The following is a 16,046-nucleotide window of genomic DNA, read 5'->3' on the forward strand; positions in this document are numbered from 1 at the left end:
GGGGGGGGGGCGGGGACAAGGGATCTAGCTCAATAGAATAAGCGCTTGCCTGGCAAGTGCAAGGGCCTGAGTTCAATCCCCAGTTCTGCCAAAAAACAAATGGGCTCAGTGGACTGGGGTTCAATCTCCAGTGTGCCCTACCAGCTCTGCCCCCAGGGTGCCTTGAGATGGCAACTAAGACTGGGCATGGTGGCGTGTGCCTGTAATCCCAGCACTTGGAAGGCTGAAGATAGGAGGATCACTACAAGTCCAATCTACGTAGTCAGAATCCATAGACCTTGTACTAAATACATTTTTTTAAATGGATGCAACTAGAGATCATGCTCATAAGTGAAATAAATCAGAACCACATGTATGAACATCATATTATCTCCCTATTATAAGAAACTAAATAAAAGAGTAAATAAGATCCAAAAGGTACAGTATTGCGAAAAAAAAAGAAACTGCTCAAAAGGAAGGAACAAATAAAAAAAAAAAAGGAAGGAACAATTGGTATGAGGGGTAAGGGTAAAAAAAACATATATACACACAAGATAGCTGAGATAACAGTACTACTAATTTCTACTAGTTCACTGAAAGGAAGTGAGTGCTTATATTGTTTGATCAATTTTTGTATACCTATGTCTGGGAATTGAGCAACTACTTTGAAGATAACAATATTCAACATAATAACCACTGTCAATTTCATATCACATTATTTTTAAATTCTGTATCATTTTTATTGTTTATTCTCTTTAAAATAAAAAATTACAATTAGTGAACCAAAAAAAAAAAATACAAGATAGCTACACTATTAGTTTCTCTTAGTTCGCTGAAAAGGAAGGTTTGTATTAACATCACTTGGAGAAGTTTTCATGCATCATCTTGAGTAACTACTCAGTACCCCGAGTAACTACTCTGAAGACAACAATATATAATGTATTAATTCTTAGTATTCTATTATTTTGTTTAGAAATTTTGTATTTTTGCATAGAATAAAAAACAATTATTCAGGGCCTATCATAGGAACATGGCAGGGACCAAAATAAAAAGACTCTGCCCTCGCCAAGTTTACATATGAATTTAAACATTAGTGACATATTTCACATCCAGTATGGTTAAGAAAAATAGAAGGGGAAGTAACTCATTCCTCGTACTCTGGAAATGGAGCTCTTACATGTAAAAAATATGTTCTACAACTACTTAAAATGTTTTTCTATCTTAATTCACTGAAAAGTATTAATGAAATGCAAGTTGTCTCACACTAATGATAACTTGAAATTCTCAGAAATTCCCTTTGTCTGATACGTAAGCTACCTGCTCATTGTAGGGTTGTGCTGAATGTGGCTGTTTGCATTTCAAAGGCAAAACTCTCATATCCACTTCCAGTTAGCAGAATTCTGCTGGAATAGGTATGATCTCATAGAAAGCAGAGACCACAACGATTATTGAGAAAATAAACATGATAATTTTTTTCTTGTAAGTTAAAATGTCTCACTAGATGCAAACAAGACTTCACACAGTTAGAATACAGCAATGACAAAGCAGCCAAGGGGACAGGACAGCTGCGGCTACTGTGCTAGCACCACGGGGCTTATTGATCTCTGCATACAGCTCACTAATTCATCCTCTTTGTTTACTAATTACCTAGAAAATGAAACTGACAAGTACTTGAGGGTGAGACTTTTAAAAATCTCTTGAGTTGGCTCTACTGATTTTTCAACAAAAAGAATATTTTCAATTAAATACATGGTAGAAATGACAGAAAAGTAGAACATTCATGAAAAATAAAGCAACAAGCTCCAAGAGGGAACACTGAAAGCAAAAGCTACGGAAATGAGGTTTTTCTTGCTCTGTGCTATTTCATTCTCCAACAAAATTTAATGATGAAAAAAAAAATTACATCTTTTTTTCACTCTTTCAAAATGACTATAATGCTAGAAAATGAAAATAAAAGTAACATTATCAAAGGTTTGGGGCTTTCTCTTCTTTTTTAATCCTAGAAACTTTCCTGTCTAAAAAATATAACAATCCTATTATTGTCAAGTCTGTTATTAGTGTCAACCCAAATTAATAATTTGTATTTGAATTTTAGCACATGTAGCAGTTCCTATCAGTAAGTTCCTTTTCTTTTCATAAATCTGGTATAAGGGGCCGGGGAGATGGCTCAGTGGAATAAGCGCTTCCCTGGCAAGCGCAAGGGCCTGAGTTCAATCCCTGGTTCTGCTAAATCAATCAATCAATCAATCAATCTGGTATAAATGGGGATCCCAAAGTGGGGAAAAGTTTTCCTAACTCATATCTAAATTCCACTTAGCATTTCTACTTATGAATATCCCCTCCTCTGCTTACTATTCTGCTGAGTTTAAACTTTCTGGAAAGAATAAACAGTTGATTAGGAAAATAAGCAGGAAAGATGCATTTTTATTTTCTTAAAATTTTTCTAGTAGCTTTTAACAACGAATAAAATTTTCCATATGGCCAAAAGGAAAGATATAAAGAACATACCAAAGAGGAATAAAAAAGAAAGCAGTGAGGTTAAGTGTGAGAAAAATAATTAACTGCAATTAGCATTCACCTTCAAAATTGTTTAGTTCTCTGCAACAAACCTTCCTATTAGATAATATAGAAAAACATATGCCATAGTCAGTCACACAGAGACCGTCCCTTAAGAAACGCTAGCGCCTCTTACGTCCTCACAAATATTTGGGGAGGGAGAGGTTTTGTATCTTCCAAGATCTCTTTATTAACCCCTTGGAAAGAGCAAGGACTGAAACTATGTTCTCGATCCAGAAATTCTGCTAATACATTTTTGTTTCATGTTGTTCTGCCAGTAACTCCAATACCTTTTGGTAAGTTATCATTCATCTATTTCTTGATCTTTGACAAAATTTTCCCTGAAATAAAATATTTTACACAGACATTCTCCAACCCCATTTGCTTCCCTAGTATCTAGTATCCTCTTAAGTACTTACGAATTTAAAAACAATATGCACAATGACTAGCAATAAAGGAATGTATACAAACAAGAATAAAGAATAGAAAAATTAAGACATGTATTTTTCACTTAATGAAGAGGAAATCTCATGTACAATTAATGCTAGAAATGTTTGGGCCAAAAAACTATACTTTCACGTTATTATTGACCCCATTTAAATTAACCCTTTCAGAAAGACAGAAAGCAGAAAAATCGTAAAATCTCACTTTGAATAAGGCACCTTCAAACTCCTCCTTCTTAGTGTACTTCAAGACTCCACTTTAACATACTTTCCAGTAAAGCTTTCTCAAAAGAAATACTTCACCAACGAAAACAGAATTTTGCCCTTCCCCTCAATTTTTTTTCCTTTATGTGGCTGGTACAGGGTCCGACTATGCAGCTCATACTTGTAGTGATCCTCCATCTTCAGCCTCCCCAGTGCTTGGATTGCAGGCGTGCGCCACCACACCCGAGGACAGTTGCCAGCTCAGCTTGCCCCAGGGCCAGGGCCAGGGCCAGCGCGGCATATGGGGCCAGGGATCAAACCCTGGCTCCTGCACTTGCCACAGCAGGCGCTTAATTCACTGAGCTATCTCACCAGCCCACATCCCCTCAAGATTCTAACAAATAAATGTGTATGTACTTACTGTTTCCTCATCTGTCTCTCTTAAAATAGACTTTTCTTGTTACAATTATTGGTGGTGAGAACCTCACCAAACCTATCAGAAAGAGAGACTTTATACTCCTAAAACCCTCAGATGAACTGGCCAGATAGCTCAACCAACTAAAGCACAGGGACCAGGGTTCAGTCCCCTGCAGGCCGTGTCGCCCTGCCCTAGGGGTGCACCGAGATGGCAGCTGAGACTGGGTGTGGTGGCACCTGCCTGCAATCCCAGCGCTTAGGAGGCTGAAAACAGGAGGACCGCTACAAGTCCAATCTGTGTAGTGAGACCCTGTACATCCTGTACTAAACACATAATAAATAAATAAAGTAAGACCCCCCCAAAAAAGGATCTACTTTTCCATGTTTTGATGCAGGATTCTGAAATACTTTTTATTAGCTTAGTCTTTAGTCTGGTCATCATAAAGAAATTCTTCTAAATTGACTAGCTATTCCAAGGACTTCATGTGTTGTGAAGGAGCTGGGAAGTTTTTCTCAAATGATAAAACTTTTGTCCATTCTACACTTTTTAGGAGCATTAGCATTAACAAATTTTGTTTAATGACTTTGGTTTAGTGAGATTTTCTGATGAATTCATCACTCTTTCAGCAGTTTTCCATATTCTGTCCACCTGCACACATAAAGAAATTCTTCTAAATTGACTTTAGCTATTCCAAGGACTTCATGTGTTGTGAAAGAGCCAGCCATTTATCACATGATTATTTTTCAACCTTTTCTTAAATGAGCTATGAGCAAAAAATAAATTTTATCTAATTGTAGTAAGTCTTTACAGGAACTATTACCTCATAATTCATTAATAGTGTTTATTCATAATTACATGAAGTTAATGTTTGATATCCAAAAATAAAATTTAAATATTAAAAATTCCTAATATGACCATCCTCCATCACTAGTTACCTAGTTTTTGTGAAGCTTATGTATATACTAATTTTCTATTCTCTAGGCTTAGTTTACTGTACAAAAACAAAAGAGTGGTTAATCTGTCATATTTTCTTGCAGTTTCTTTCTTAGGAAAAAGAGTGGCTGGCTAAAGATTTCTTTTTCTTTCTCACTATAAAGAATATGAGTAGTAACTGAACTTTTGGAAGCCTGAACTTTGTGTTTCATTGATCCTATAGTTCTTTTCAAACCCCAGCATTGTGTTGCTTGGTTGACAGCTCTGCTATCCTCTGACTATCCCGGTGGCTCAGGCCAGGTGCTGTAACTGGCTATAGTCACTTATGTTAATGCAAAATCTAAGTGATGTATTTCCTATCTTTTCTGTATTCAGATTCTTCTACATTTTCTAAAATTATTGATTTTAAGTGAAAAACTCTACTGATGCAAAGAATAAAAAGGATATGCACAATATGAGTATATCATTAAAAAAAGAAAAATAGAAATCTTTGTCTCAGTCACTTTCCTCATCACTGAAACACAATATGTGACACCCATCACTGACAGGAGGGTGCAGAGTTTTATTTGGTTGACATTTTCAGAATTCCCAGTCCCTACATGAATGGCCTTGCTCCAAGTAGAAACAGCATAGGAGAAGGGCCTGCCTTAAAGGAAAGCTACTCACCTCACAGTGGCCAGAGAGCAGAGAGAGTGAGGGAAGCATTGAGGTGGATGCATCCTCCTGAGCTAGCCTCCAGCCACCTGCTTCCCTCCCCCTCCCCCAAGCAGACCCCACCACTTCACAGCAAGCTGGCTATGGCACACCCTTGACTCAGCCACCTTCTACAAACCAGGCCTACAAGCACACGAGGCACTGGGGGCACCTAGACATGAACCACAGCAGTCCTACCATAAACTAGCACAGTGGAATAAGTGCTTCCTTGGCAAGCACAAGGGCCTGAGTTCAATCTCCGGTTCCGAAAAAAAACTAGCTCATGTAGTTTCTAAATAAGGCAAGGAATAAATAAGTACAAAAACCTAGGAAGGACTAAGAGAATAGAACAAAAATCATATGAAAGATAAAGGAAGAAAAATTTAAATTAAAATCAGCATTAACTCCTTTTATTAGTTTTAAATTCTCACAAAAACTGAAAGGGAAAAGGGGCTAAATTTCCCTCCATTTTTCCCACTTTAGACATAATTTACCATTATACATATAGGACTTTATAAAAGATTCAAGAAATTAACAGCTTTAGGATTACTTGTCATTGGGGCCAGGGAGATAGCTCAACAGAATAAGCGCTTGCCTGGCAAGTACAAGGGCCTGAGTTCAATCCCTAGTTCTGCCAAAAAATAAAATAAATAAAATAAAATAAAATATTCCTTGTCATTAACCCATCTTTGCCTTACTGCCTTCTAGCACCTCCTGGATGTGCAAGCAAGAACACTTGTTTCCGTGCCCCATGATCACATGGTTTGCTGATACTGTAGCAAAGGCTGTATTTTAGTTTACAATATTCAGTAACAGGATATATGAACTAACACATATTTAAATATTTCTCAGTCTGGAAGCTGGGAATTCCAAGATCAAGTAGCTAATGGACACAGGTCCTGCTAAGAGCTCTCTTCCTAGTTTGGAGACAGGTGCCTCCTTTGTATCCTCACACGGCAGAGAAAATCACGTGTCTTCTTATACAGGCACTAATCTTGCTGATGAAGGGTTATTACGCTGATGACCTAACTAGCTCTCCAGGGCTCTCCCGCTGAATACCACTCAACTGGGGACTGGGAGCTCAATATATAAATTTTTTTTTAATTATTTTTTTTTTGGTGGAACCGGGGATTGAACTCAGGTCCTTGTGCTTGCCGAGGAAGCACTTATTCCACTAAGCCATCTCCCCGGCCTCAATATATAAATTTGGAAGAAGATACAAACAAGTTCAGAATAAGTAAACAGTCCAAAATAAGATATAAGCTTCCCATATAAATTCACTTTCTCTTTTATAATTCTGTTAATTATTCTAAATTATCCAGAAATGTTTCCTAACACATGCTTTTCCCAAGCCAGATTAAGAATTCTGAATAAAACCTCGGATATTACCAGAAAGAAACACATTTATCATAGCCAAAGTTTAAAGATAATTACAAATGAATTTTCTATACTGTAAAAAAAATACAATGAGTACCCACATAACTATGTAAAAAAAAGAATATCAAGAGACCCCAAAACAATGAAAGATTATAAAGAGAGTAATCTAATTTTAATTAATCTCCAAAGATTATGTAACACTTTGCCCAGGTTAGGAATATTCTGAAATATTTATTTCATTAGAAAAAGTGACCTCATAAACACTTTCCAATATGGCCTGGTTATTTGTTATTCAAGTGGACAGAACTGACTTAATGAAGAATAGCATATTCTTCAAAGATTTAGTGTTTCCCAAAAGTTCTTTCTATTCTAAGGGAATGTTCAAACTCAACGCATAATTTTTCAGTAAAAAAAAAAACTAATTTGTTTTTATTTTCTTTTGTAGCAATTGCTCCAATAGCAGCCTGTAAGTTCCTACTATCTTCTTCTGTTTCCTCTAGTCTTGTGTAGCATCTGGGTTCCTTCTTTGGCACGGACAGTTCTCACATCTCACCACTCTAGACCCTGAGAATCAAAGTATTTCCCATTTCTTTTCCTCCATATTTTCTCATGTTCTTCTACAAAGAGTCCTTTTGATTGTTGGTGGCACTGGTGGCAGTAGTGAGTGGATGGGTGGGTAGGTGGTTGGTTGGTTGGTTAGTCGGTTTGGTTTTAGTTTTAGTTTAAACAAAGGCCCACAAGAGTAGGAAACCACAAGCAAAAGACAAATAGGGGAAGTGTTCCTTTGGTTAAAAATAAGACATAATTTACAAAAGAGGAAAAAAGGGAAAACCATGCTGGTAAAATATGTTGTAGCCACAGGAAAGATCATGGAAATAGTACATAAAAATTTTATATTTTAGTCTGAAACTAGAAAGTCACAAAACAAAATCCCCAAAGATAAATAGTAGAGATAATAAAATTAAATGTAGCAAGTAAGAGTTTGAGGAGGGACAGACTGCAAAGAAAACAGAGAAAGCACTAAGGTAAAATTAAGGATAAAAAATAAAGGCTTACCTTGTCCTCTCCTTTCTAATCTTGGACCACCACTACTGCAAAAAGAAAGGGTTTTGCAAGTGTGAGGTCCTGAGTTCGATCACTGGTGCCAAAAAGAAAACAGGCCAAGAAGCCTTTTGTAACTCTCCCTCCCTAAAATAATTTAATCGAGACCTCCTTCCATAACACTCAGGCAATTATACACATTTATGATTTCATTTGAGTAAAAATAATAAATCTAAATATACAAATTACACAAAAATTAACAAAGTATATAAAAGGTGTAACTTGTTGGTGTGGTGATACACACCTATAATTCCAAGGCCAAGGCAGGAAGATAGCATGTTTGAGCCCACTTAAGTGACTTAGTAAGACCTCATCTCAAAATGAAAGACAAAAATGTACTATTGGTGTTGTTCAGTCCAAAGGCCTTGGGCTCAATATGAAGTAACACACAAAAAAAATCTAAATATATGTGCACTAAACAACGATGCTTCAAATACTTTACATATATGAGAAATAAAGCACAACAGAACTAAGAACAAAAACAAAAACTCATGTTACAGTTAAATTCAGCATTTCATTCTCAGTAATTGACAAAACTTAAATGAGACCTAAAAGAGAATTAGCTATGATATCAAAGGGGAATATTTCCGAGGAGAATATAAGCACTCTGAGGTAGGAACACTTCCAGAATATTTAAGGAAAAGTAAGAAAACAAGGACAGGTACATCTCATCTTGTTGCTTTTGGCTTTTTTTTTTTTTAACAAATTAAAGATTTATGCCAACCTTTCACCAAGCAGGTCTATCAGTTCCAATTGTACCACACTGTATCTCTGGATCATATTTTGCTAATTCTCACAATATTTTAAACTTCATTATTATTATTTCTGTTTTAAAGACCTTTGGTCAATGATCCTGACTATTGCAATTATTTTAAGACACCATGAACTACACCTGTATTAGATGGCAAGCAATCAAAAATGTATGTGTTAACTGTTCCACTGACCATGTCTCCCCCTGCTCAACTTTCCCTGTTCTCTCACACACAGCAGTATTGAAACTAGGCGAATTAATAACCTTACAATGGCCTCCAAATATCTGAGTAAAAAGAGTCACACATCACTCATTTTAAATCACAAGTGCAAAATGACTAAGCCTAGTGGGGAAGATGTATGTCAGCCACAACAGGTTGAAAGCTAGGCCCCTTGCCACACAGCCAAGATGTAGACTTAGAGAAATGAAGTATAATGAGAAATAAAGCATAACAGCACTAAAAAGAAAAACAGAAACACTCACATTATAGTTAATGCAAAGTGTTAAGCTGAAGAAAACTAAAAGTACTGTATTACTCCAGTGAACGCTCAAATGAACAGAAAGCAAAAGAGCCTTGCTGCAGATAGAGATTCAGTGGTCTGATCAAACCTTCCCCAAAACTAAAGCCTAATCCAAACCCAAGATCTAAGTCCTTCAGTTCTATGAAGAAGTAAAGATGCAGAAGAAAAGCTTGAAGCTAGAAAAATTACTTCATAAGGTTTAAGGAAAGGAAGCATTTCCAAAACATTAAAAATCCAAGGCAAAGTGGCAAGGGCTGATGTAGGAACTAGAGTAAGTTATCCAGAAGATCTAGCTAAGATTATTGATGGAGGTGATTGCTACACTCTCTTGGTTATTTTTCTGAAAGCTGGGACAAAATATGCAAGACCCACAAGTTTAAAGGAGGAAAGGAGTTTATTTCAGTTCAGTTTGTAGAGGTATCAGGCCACAGTCAGCTGGCTCCAAGGCAGAGCGGCACATGGCACAGGAGAAACAGCACGTGGCGCGCCAGGCAGGAAGCAGCAGGGGCAGCAAGCTCCCTGCAGTCCCTTTACATTCCCTCCAGACTACAAGCCTACTGATTGGTGTCACCTACTCTCAGGGTAGGGGTTCCTTCTTTGGTAAATCCAATCAACCACACCCAGAACTACGCTAATACAACTAGAGGACTAATCCAAACATCATACACCCTTAATCCCAGTATCACACACCCTAGACCCAGTCACCTTCAAAAAGCCCACCCTGTGAGTACAAGAGACTTTGGGCAGACATCTAGATACAAGCCATAACATTAACCAACATATTTTTCAATGCAGACTCATGGGGGGGAAAACACGTTATATTGGAAGTTATCATCTAAGACTTGCACAGTTAGAGGTAGCCCATTCCTAACTCATAAGATAGGATTGCACAGTTAGAGGTAGCCCATTCCCAACTCACAAGATAGGATGACTTTCTGGTTAAGGGCTAATGCAGCTGGTGACTTTAAATCGAGGCAAATGCTCCTTTACAATTCTAAGAATTCTAAGGCTTTTAAGAATCAGTATGTTTCCACCAGCTTGAGCTAGCAGTGGTGCAGGTATGCTTGTCCCAAGGGGAAAATTATTATTAATTGTATTAGTAAAAAGACCAATAAGAGTGTCTATTAGAGTGCTTTCTAGGTGTGTGCCACCACACCCTGCAAAAAACTGTACATTTGGAATTAACAGAATTCCTAGTTATTAATGAAAACTAAAGGCCACTGAAGTAGTTTATCACAAGGTCTTTGTACATCACAGTGCAGAGGGAAGAGAGAGGGGAATGAAGCCTCCCTACACTGAACACAGATTTAGTAACAGATTCTGCCCAATGAAGAGGTTGGGTGTTGGGAAGGAGGAAAGTCCAACACTTACTGATGTGTTTACCTTTGTCTATTTCAGTGGACACTCTTGGAAAAATAGGTAAGTTTGGCACATTCCTTTATGTTATCCATTCCTGTGATTAGAACTTTTGAGTCTTTGTTCCCAAATTTTATTGAATTACAAGTTTTTAGGGCAGCAAGATAGCTAAGTGGACTGAAGCACCTGCTTAGGCAAGCTTAGGCAGGCAACGGGACCATGGTTCAATTCCCCCGCACCACATGCCACACCAGCCCCACCCCCAGGGTGGGCTGAGCCAGAGTTAGTGATGTAGGCCTGTAATCCCAGCGCTAGGGAGGCTGAAAACAGAAGAATCACCATGAGGCCGAGCTGCATAGTGAAGACCCTGTAACAACCAAATACATTTTTAAAATAGTAACAAATTTTTCTACCACAAAATTGTTTATTTATTTGGTACAGGGTCTCACTAGACAGCTCAGACGCACAGCGATCTTTCTGTCTCAGCCTCCACAACGTTGGGATTACAGGCATGCACCACCCACAGCTGGTTTCAGGGCTGGCAGGGCGCACCTGCGGTTCCAGGGGCCAGCACAGCATGCGGTACTCTGCTGCCCATGTCCTCGTGCTTGCCAGGCAGGTGCTTAGACCGCCAAGCTACCTCCCCAGCCCCAAAATAGTCATTTTTATGTAGTTTCCTCATATTTTAGTTTTCATTTCCACTTCTCTGTTTTCATTTTCATAGAAAATTACAACAGCCTTGTGTCTGATTCTACTACCAAAGCCCATTCCCGTGTATTCCCACAGCATGTACTTCCAGGCAGTCTATCACAACAGAGCCTGTCTTCTCTGTGTTAAACTCTGGGAACTGATTTTTACTGAAAAATGAAATCCTCTAAGATTGTCAAAGAATACATGTCAAAGTAAGATTGGACCCACAAGACACATCCTTTTAACTAACCAGGGTGGTAACTTATGTACAAAGAAAAGCCAGAAATGAAATAGTTTGAATTTTGGTAAAATCATTACTTAAGTAAAGGTCAAAGTCTTTGTATTAATTAAATGGCATAAAATAACCCTCTCTATAAAAATAGGATGCTGAACTTTGGCTAGCAGCCCTCCTAAAAATGATTTTATACTCCCTGAAGTTTGTTTCTGACTTTACTCAAAAGGGGATCACTGGAACATGGGTTCTGTGAGCTAGGAAATCTCCACAGATCTGTCATATTTCATTTCTAGCACTATGTCCTCTGGTGAGGTCCCAGTCTACTCTCACTTCCAACAATGTATCTTATCGTTATTTTCTGGCCTGGCTGATTCTAGGCCAAAGTTGGCCTTGTGCTTCTAAGGTCATTTTAAATGTTCCTATTGTACAAAATCTTTTAAGATGTTAAATATCCCCATACTGGAAAAAAAAAAGATGTTAAATATCTACCTCAAAAATATTTCTCTACAGAGACAAACATGAAAGGAAGGCATAATCTCTGGCTGTCCTGTAGATTCTGGAAAAGAATCTCCTCACTGACTCTTAGCAAAATAAAACGTAAGAAGATAGGCTTCTGAATTCCATTAGTTCTTTGCTGAGAATTTAGAATTCTTTTTTAATTAAAATAAAAAACTCGGGGGCCTGCCCCTTAGCTCAGTTCTTTAAGTGGCTGCTTCAACAAAGCAGTTAGGCTCAGGTTGCTGTGGTTCGATTCCCAGAACTCAAACCAGCCAAACCTGCCCTGAAGGCATTCGGAGCCAAAAAAGATAAAAAATAAAAATAAAAAACTTGTACATCGCAACTTTATGGGGCCAGGAAGACAGCTCAGTAGAATAAGCATTTCCCTGGCAAGCACAAGGGCCTGAGTTCAATCCCCAGTTGCTCAAGAAAAATTGAAAAATAAAATAAATCACAACTTTAGTTTTAAAGAATTTCTAAATCACATTAATAGGGAAAAATAACAAAATTTCATTGATTTTCGCTTGCTTTCTAACTAAATTTACCTTTGAGAAATAATAGGGACTGAGTGCCTGCTGTGAAGTCAGTGCTGGGGGCACTTGTCTAGCAGTGTAGGCCTGGGTTCAATCCTCAGCATCATAAAAATAAGGCACACCTGTAAGACCTATTTTAACAATTTCAAATATTTCAAGCACTGGCAAAATAGAGCCAATGCTCCCAAAATAGGTATTTAACATTTAATCATATTAAAGTTTCATTCTTCTTTCTAGAAAGAGACTGGGTTAAGGAGAGGAGAGGGCAGGAAAAGGAAGCCGAAAGCAGCTAACATTTTCTTCTGATTCATGGTCTAAAAGCAGTGCACCTTCACAGCAGTCATTCTGTGCCTACAGCCCTTCAATGCCCTCCCCACACAAGGAAAATGATGGAACTTTATTCTCCCATGTTTTCCTTATAAAAAGAGAAAGCACTGCCTGCGGCTAATTTCATGCATCAACTTTATTCTGATGAACCTTAAGAGATAACATGGTTCTCTGAAAGATCCCAAGCCATTTCCCCCACACCCTGGAGAGTAATTAGGTTTAGTGAATGTTTTTTAAAGTTGCTGCCAAAAAAATCAATTTGACCTTTATTTCCTCCAGTACTGAGCACAGAACCCAGGGTCTTCAGAGTGAGCTTTATCTCCAGCTCTATCTTTATATTTTCTTTTGAAACAAGGTCTCGCTAAGTCACCAGAATCAAAATTGCTATCTTTGTGTCTAATCTCACAGAGAGCTGGAATTACAGGTGCTCACCACCATACCTGGTGCCTCAATTCATCCTTTTGAAATATTTTCTTACAGAACTTATATTCTTACTTATACTGAATGTATAAGATTCAATTTAAAATTCAAAAAAGATTTAAGACAAACCAGACCATAAAATATTATCATCCCCTCAAGTCTCCTCTCATCTCCACATTCAGCTGGTATATAATCCTTTAAAATGTAAACAATGGTTTGAAAACTCTAATAATTCAACTCTAATAATTCATCTTTCTCACACTTAATGGATTTGTTTTAGAGTCTAGGTCTGACTGTGTGCTCCTTGTTGACCACTAAATTAAGAACTTAAGATTAGTTTACTAATAAAGACCATGTTCTATTTTAAATATTAAATATAACAAATTAGAATTATTAATGTGACAATTATTTCCTTATAGCTTTCATCTTCAGCAAAAACCAATCCAATTTAAAATTTTTAATCATTAAGCTTAATCAGTCAAATAAATTACAATGATTCCCAAAGTCTTTTTTTTTTTAAGAGTGAAAAGGTTTATTTAGCTCAGTTAGTAAAGGTTTCAGTCTAGAATCAGCTGGCTCCAACGCATGGAGCCTTGTCATCACAGAGAAGCAACAGTTCAGGGCAGGCAGACTGTAACAAAGCAACAAGGATCCCCAAAGTTTTGATTAAAGTTTTTATTACATTACAATTTTGTTGTATGGCCTACTGCTTGCAATAAATGCATTTTGCATTATGAAGATTTATATTGCAAGTATAGGATGACCATGAGGTCCAAGAGAAAGAAAAGACTGTGTACTATCTTAAAACTAGAAGAAGACATTAACTTTGTGGTGGAGCAATGATTTGTGGCTTGCTTCTGCAAAGTTAAGTTGAAATAAAAGTGGATCTCATTTTATGGGACAGCGAGGTTCCTGGAAAATAAATCCTAGGAAATCTAAATTTTGTTACTTCAAGATAGAAAAACATTAAAATAACCAAGGATGAAGATATTACAAGTAGTAAGGTATGTCTCAGTGCAACAAGAAAAATTATTTTTTTTAATTTTATGAAATTATGGGCTAGGGAGATGGCTCTGTAGAATAAGCACTTCCCTGGCAAGTACAGGGACCTGAGTTCAATCCCCGGTTCTGCCAAAAAAAAAGAAAGAAAGAAATTATGAAGGGGTAAGTAAAATAAAACTTGTTTCGGATAGCACAAATCTATAATACCATCACTAAGGAGGCTGAGGCAGGAGAATCACCCCCAGTTTAAGGCCAGCGTGGGCTACATTGCAAGTTCAAGCCCAGCCTGGATTATGTGGTGAGAGTCTGTCAAAAAAAAAAAAAAAAAAAAAAAAAGCTTGTTTCATTAAATTTTAGAATGCTTAATTTGGTCAACAAAATCTATTGGAGTTAAAAGGCAGATTTCAACAGACCCAGAGCACAGACCTGGCAAGTGAGTGAGAGGACCTGGGGCCTGCAGGATCCTGAATAGACCCAGAGCGCAGGCCCTGCATGTGAATGAGATGACCCGGGGCCACCAGATCCTGAATAGACCCAGAGCCAAGGCCCAGCGAGTAATTGAGATGACCCAGGGCCACTGGATCCTGAATATACCAGAAGCGCCGGTCCAGCCTGTGAGTGAGATGACCCAGGGCCACCAGATCCTGAACAGACCCAGAGTGCAGGCCCTGCGTGTGAATGAGATGACTCAGGGCCACCAGATCCTGAATAGACCCAGAGCACAGGTCCGGTGTGTGAATGAGACCACCTGGGGCCCACCTGATCCTCATTCGACCCAGAGTGCAGGCCCAGCATGGAACCCTTCAGCAGATCTCCCTGCAAAGAAGCTAGAGGCAAGACCCACCCAGATGTTTCAGGAGCAGAACATCTTGCCAGAGTGACACAAAGGGTTCAACTCTAAGGACTACGGCAGAAAGAAGTGGAGCACAGCAGCTAGATCCGAGCAACACCCACCTGGAGGAATCTGAACTTCGTAGATCCAGACCTGGTGCTAAGGTAATAACTCTAAGCTCTACACCAAGGGTCAGAAGACAGTAGTATACAAAATGACAAACAAAAGGAACAAAATGCAGTCTCAGGCCCCAAATCCACCCAGTACAATTGCAGAAGACACTAGCATTGAGGAAACTGGAAATCACATACCAGATATCTCTGAAATAATAGCGTTGGCAGTAAAGAAACAATTGCAGAAAGGTATAGAAATCAGATCAGAAATAATTTCTGAACTAAAAAGTTTAGTGATGACTATAATCAAAGAAGTACTAAGTGGAAAAAAAAAGAAGTACTAAGTGCTTCTAAAGAATACACTGATAAAAAAAATAGAGCAGAATATAAAAATGATGGAACCCCTGAATAAACAATTTAGGAAAGAAATACAATGTATGAAACAGGTTCAAAGTGATATACAGGAAACTAAAACCTCAATCACAAGCTGGCAAAACTGTTTGAGTGAAAGTGAAAACAGACTTTCTGACCTGAAAGACACCATTGCAGCTAGTGAAAAAGTAAGAAAAGATCTCTTAAAAACAACTAGAATGTAGGAAAAAATAATTCAATACCTGCAAGATGATGTAAAGGTGAACAATGTGAGACTAACCGGCATCCATGAGGAGACAATACAAGTGATATAAAAAGAATATAGGCAGAAGTAATTAACAGAAAACTTCCCAAACATGGGGCAACGATCTGACATTCCTGTAACCGAAGCATATAGAACTCCAAATAACATCAACCCAATGAAAACCACACCTAGACATATAATAATCAAGATCCCAGAAATTCAGCATAGGAACAGTACACTAAAAGCTGCTAAAGAAAAGAAACAGATCCTTAAAGGAAAACCCATCAGAATAACAGCAGATTTCTCTTCACAAGCCATCAAGTCAAGAAGAGCATGGAGCAAAGTACTGCAAGTCTTGCAAGAAAACAAATTCCAACCCAGACTTATATATCCTGCAAAACTCTCTTTCAAGTATAATGGAGAAGTGAAATACTTCCATGACAAAGAA

At 37.9% G+C, this 16,046-nt stretch overlaps 1 protein-coding gene across 1 annotated transcript in view; it reads left to right on the forward strand.

Moving 5' to 3' along the window:
• The window catches only part of LOC105742824 (uncharacterized protein C6orf10), a 48,555-nt gene that overhangs the window by 18,317 nt on the left and 14,192 nt on the right, over positions 1-16,046 (forward strand). The window contains exons 3-6 of the mRNA XM_023722361.1: positions 2,075-2,095; positions 2,814-2,831; positions 7,049-7,069; positions 10,375-10,395. The gene's annotated coding sequence lies outside the window, so the exon portion shown is untranslated. The remainder of the gene's footprint in view (positions 1-2,074; positions 2,096-2,813; positions 2,832-7,048; positions 7,070-10,374; positions 10,396-16,046) is intronic.

This window comes from Octodon degus, unplaced genomic scaffold, assembly GCF_000260255.1.
Source record: "Octodon degus isolate 3935 unplaced genomic scaffold, OctDeg1.0 scaffold00005, whole genome shotgun sequence".
Taxonomy (NCBI): Eukaryota; Metazoa; Chordata; class Mammalia; order Rodentia; family Octodontidae; genus Octodon; species Octodon degus.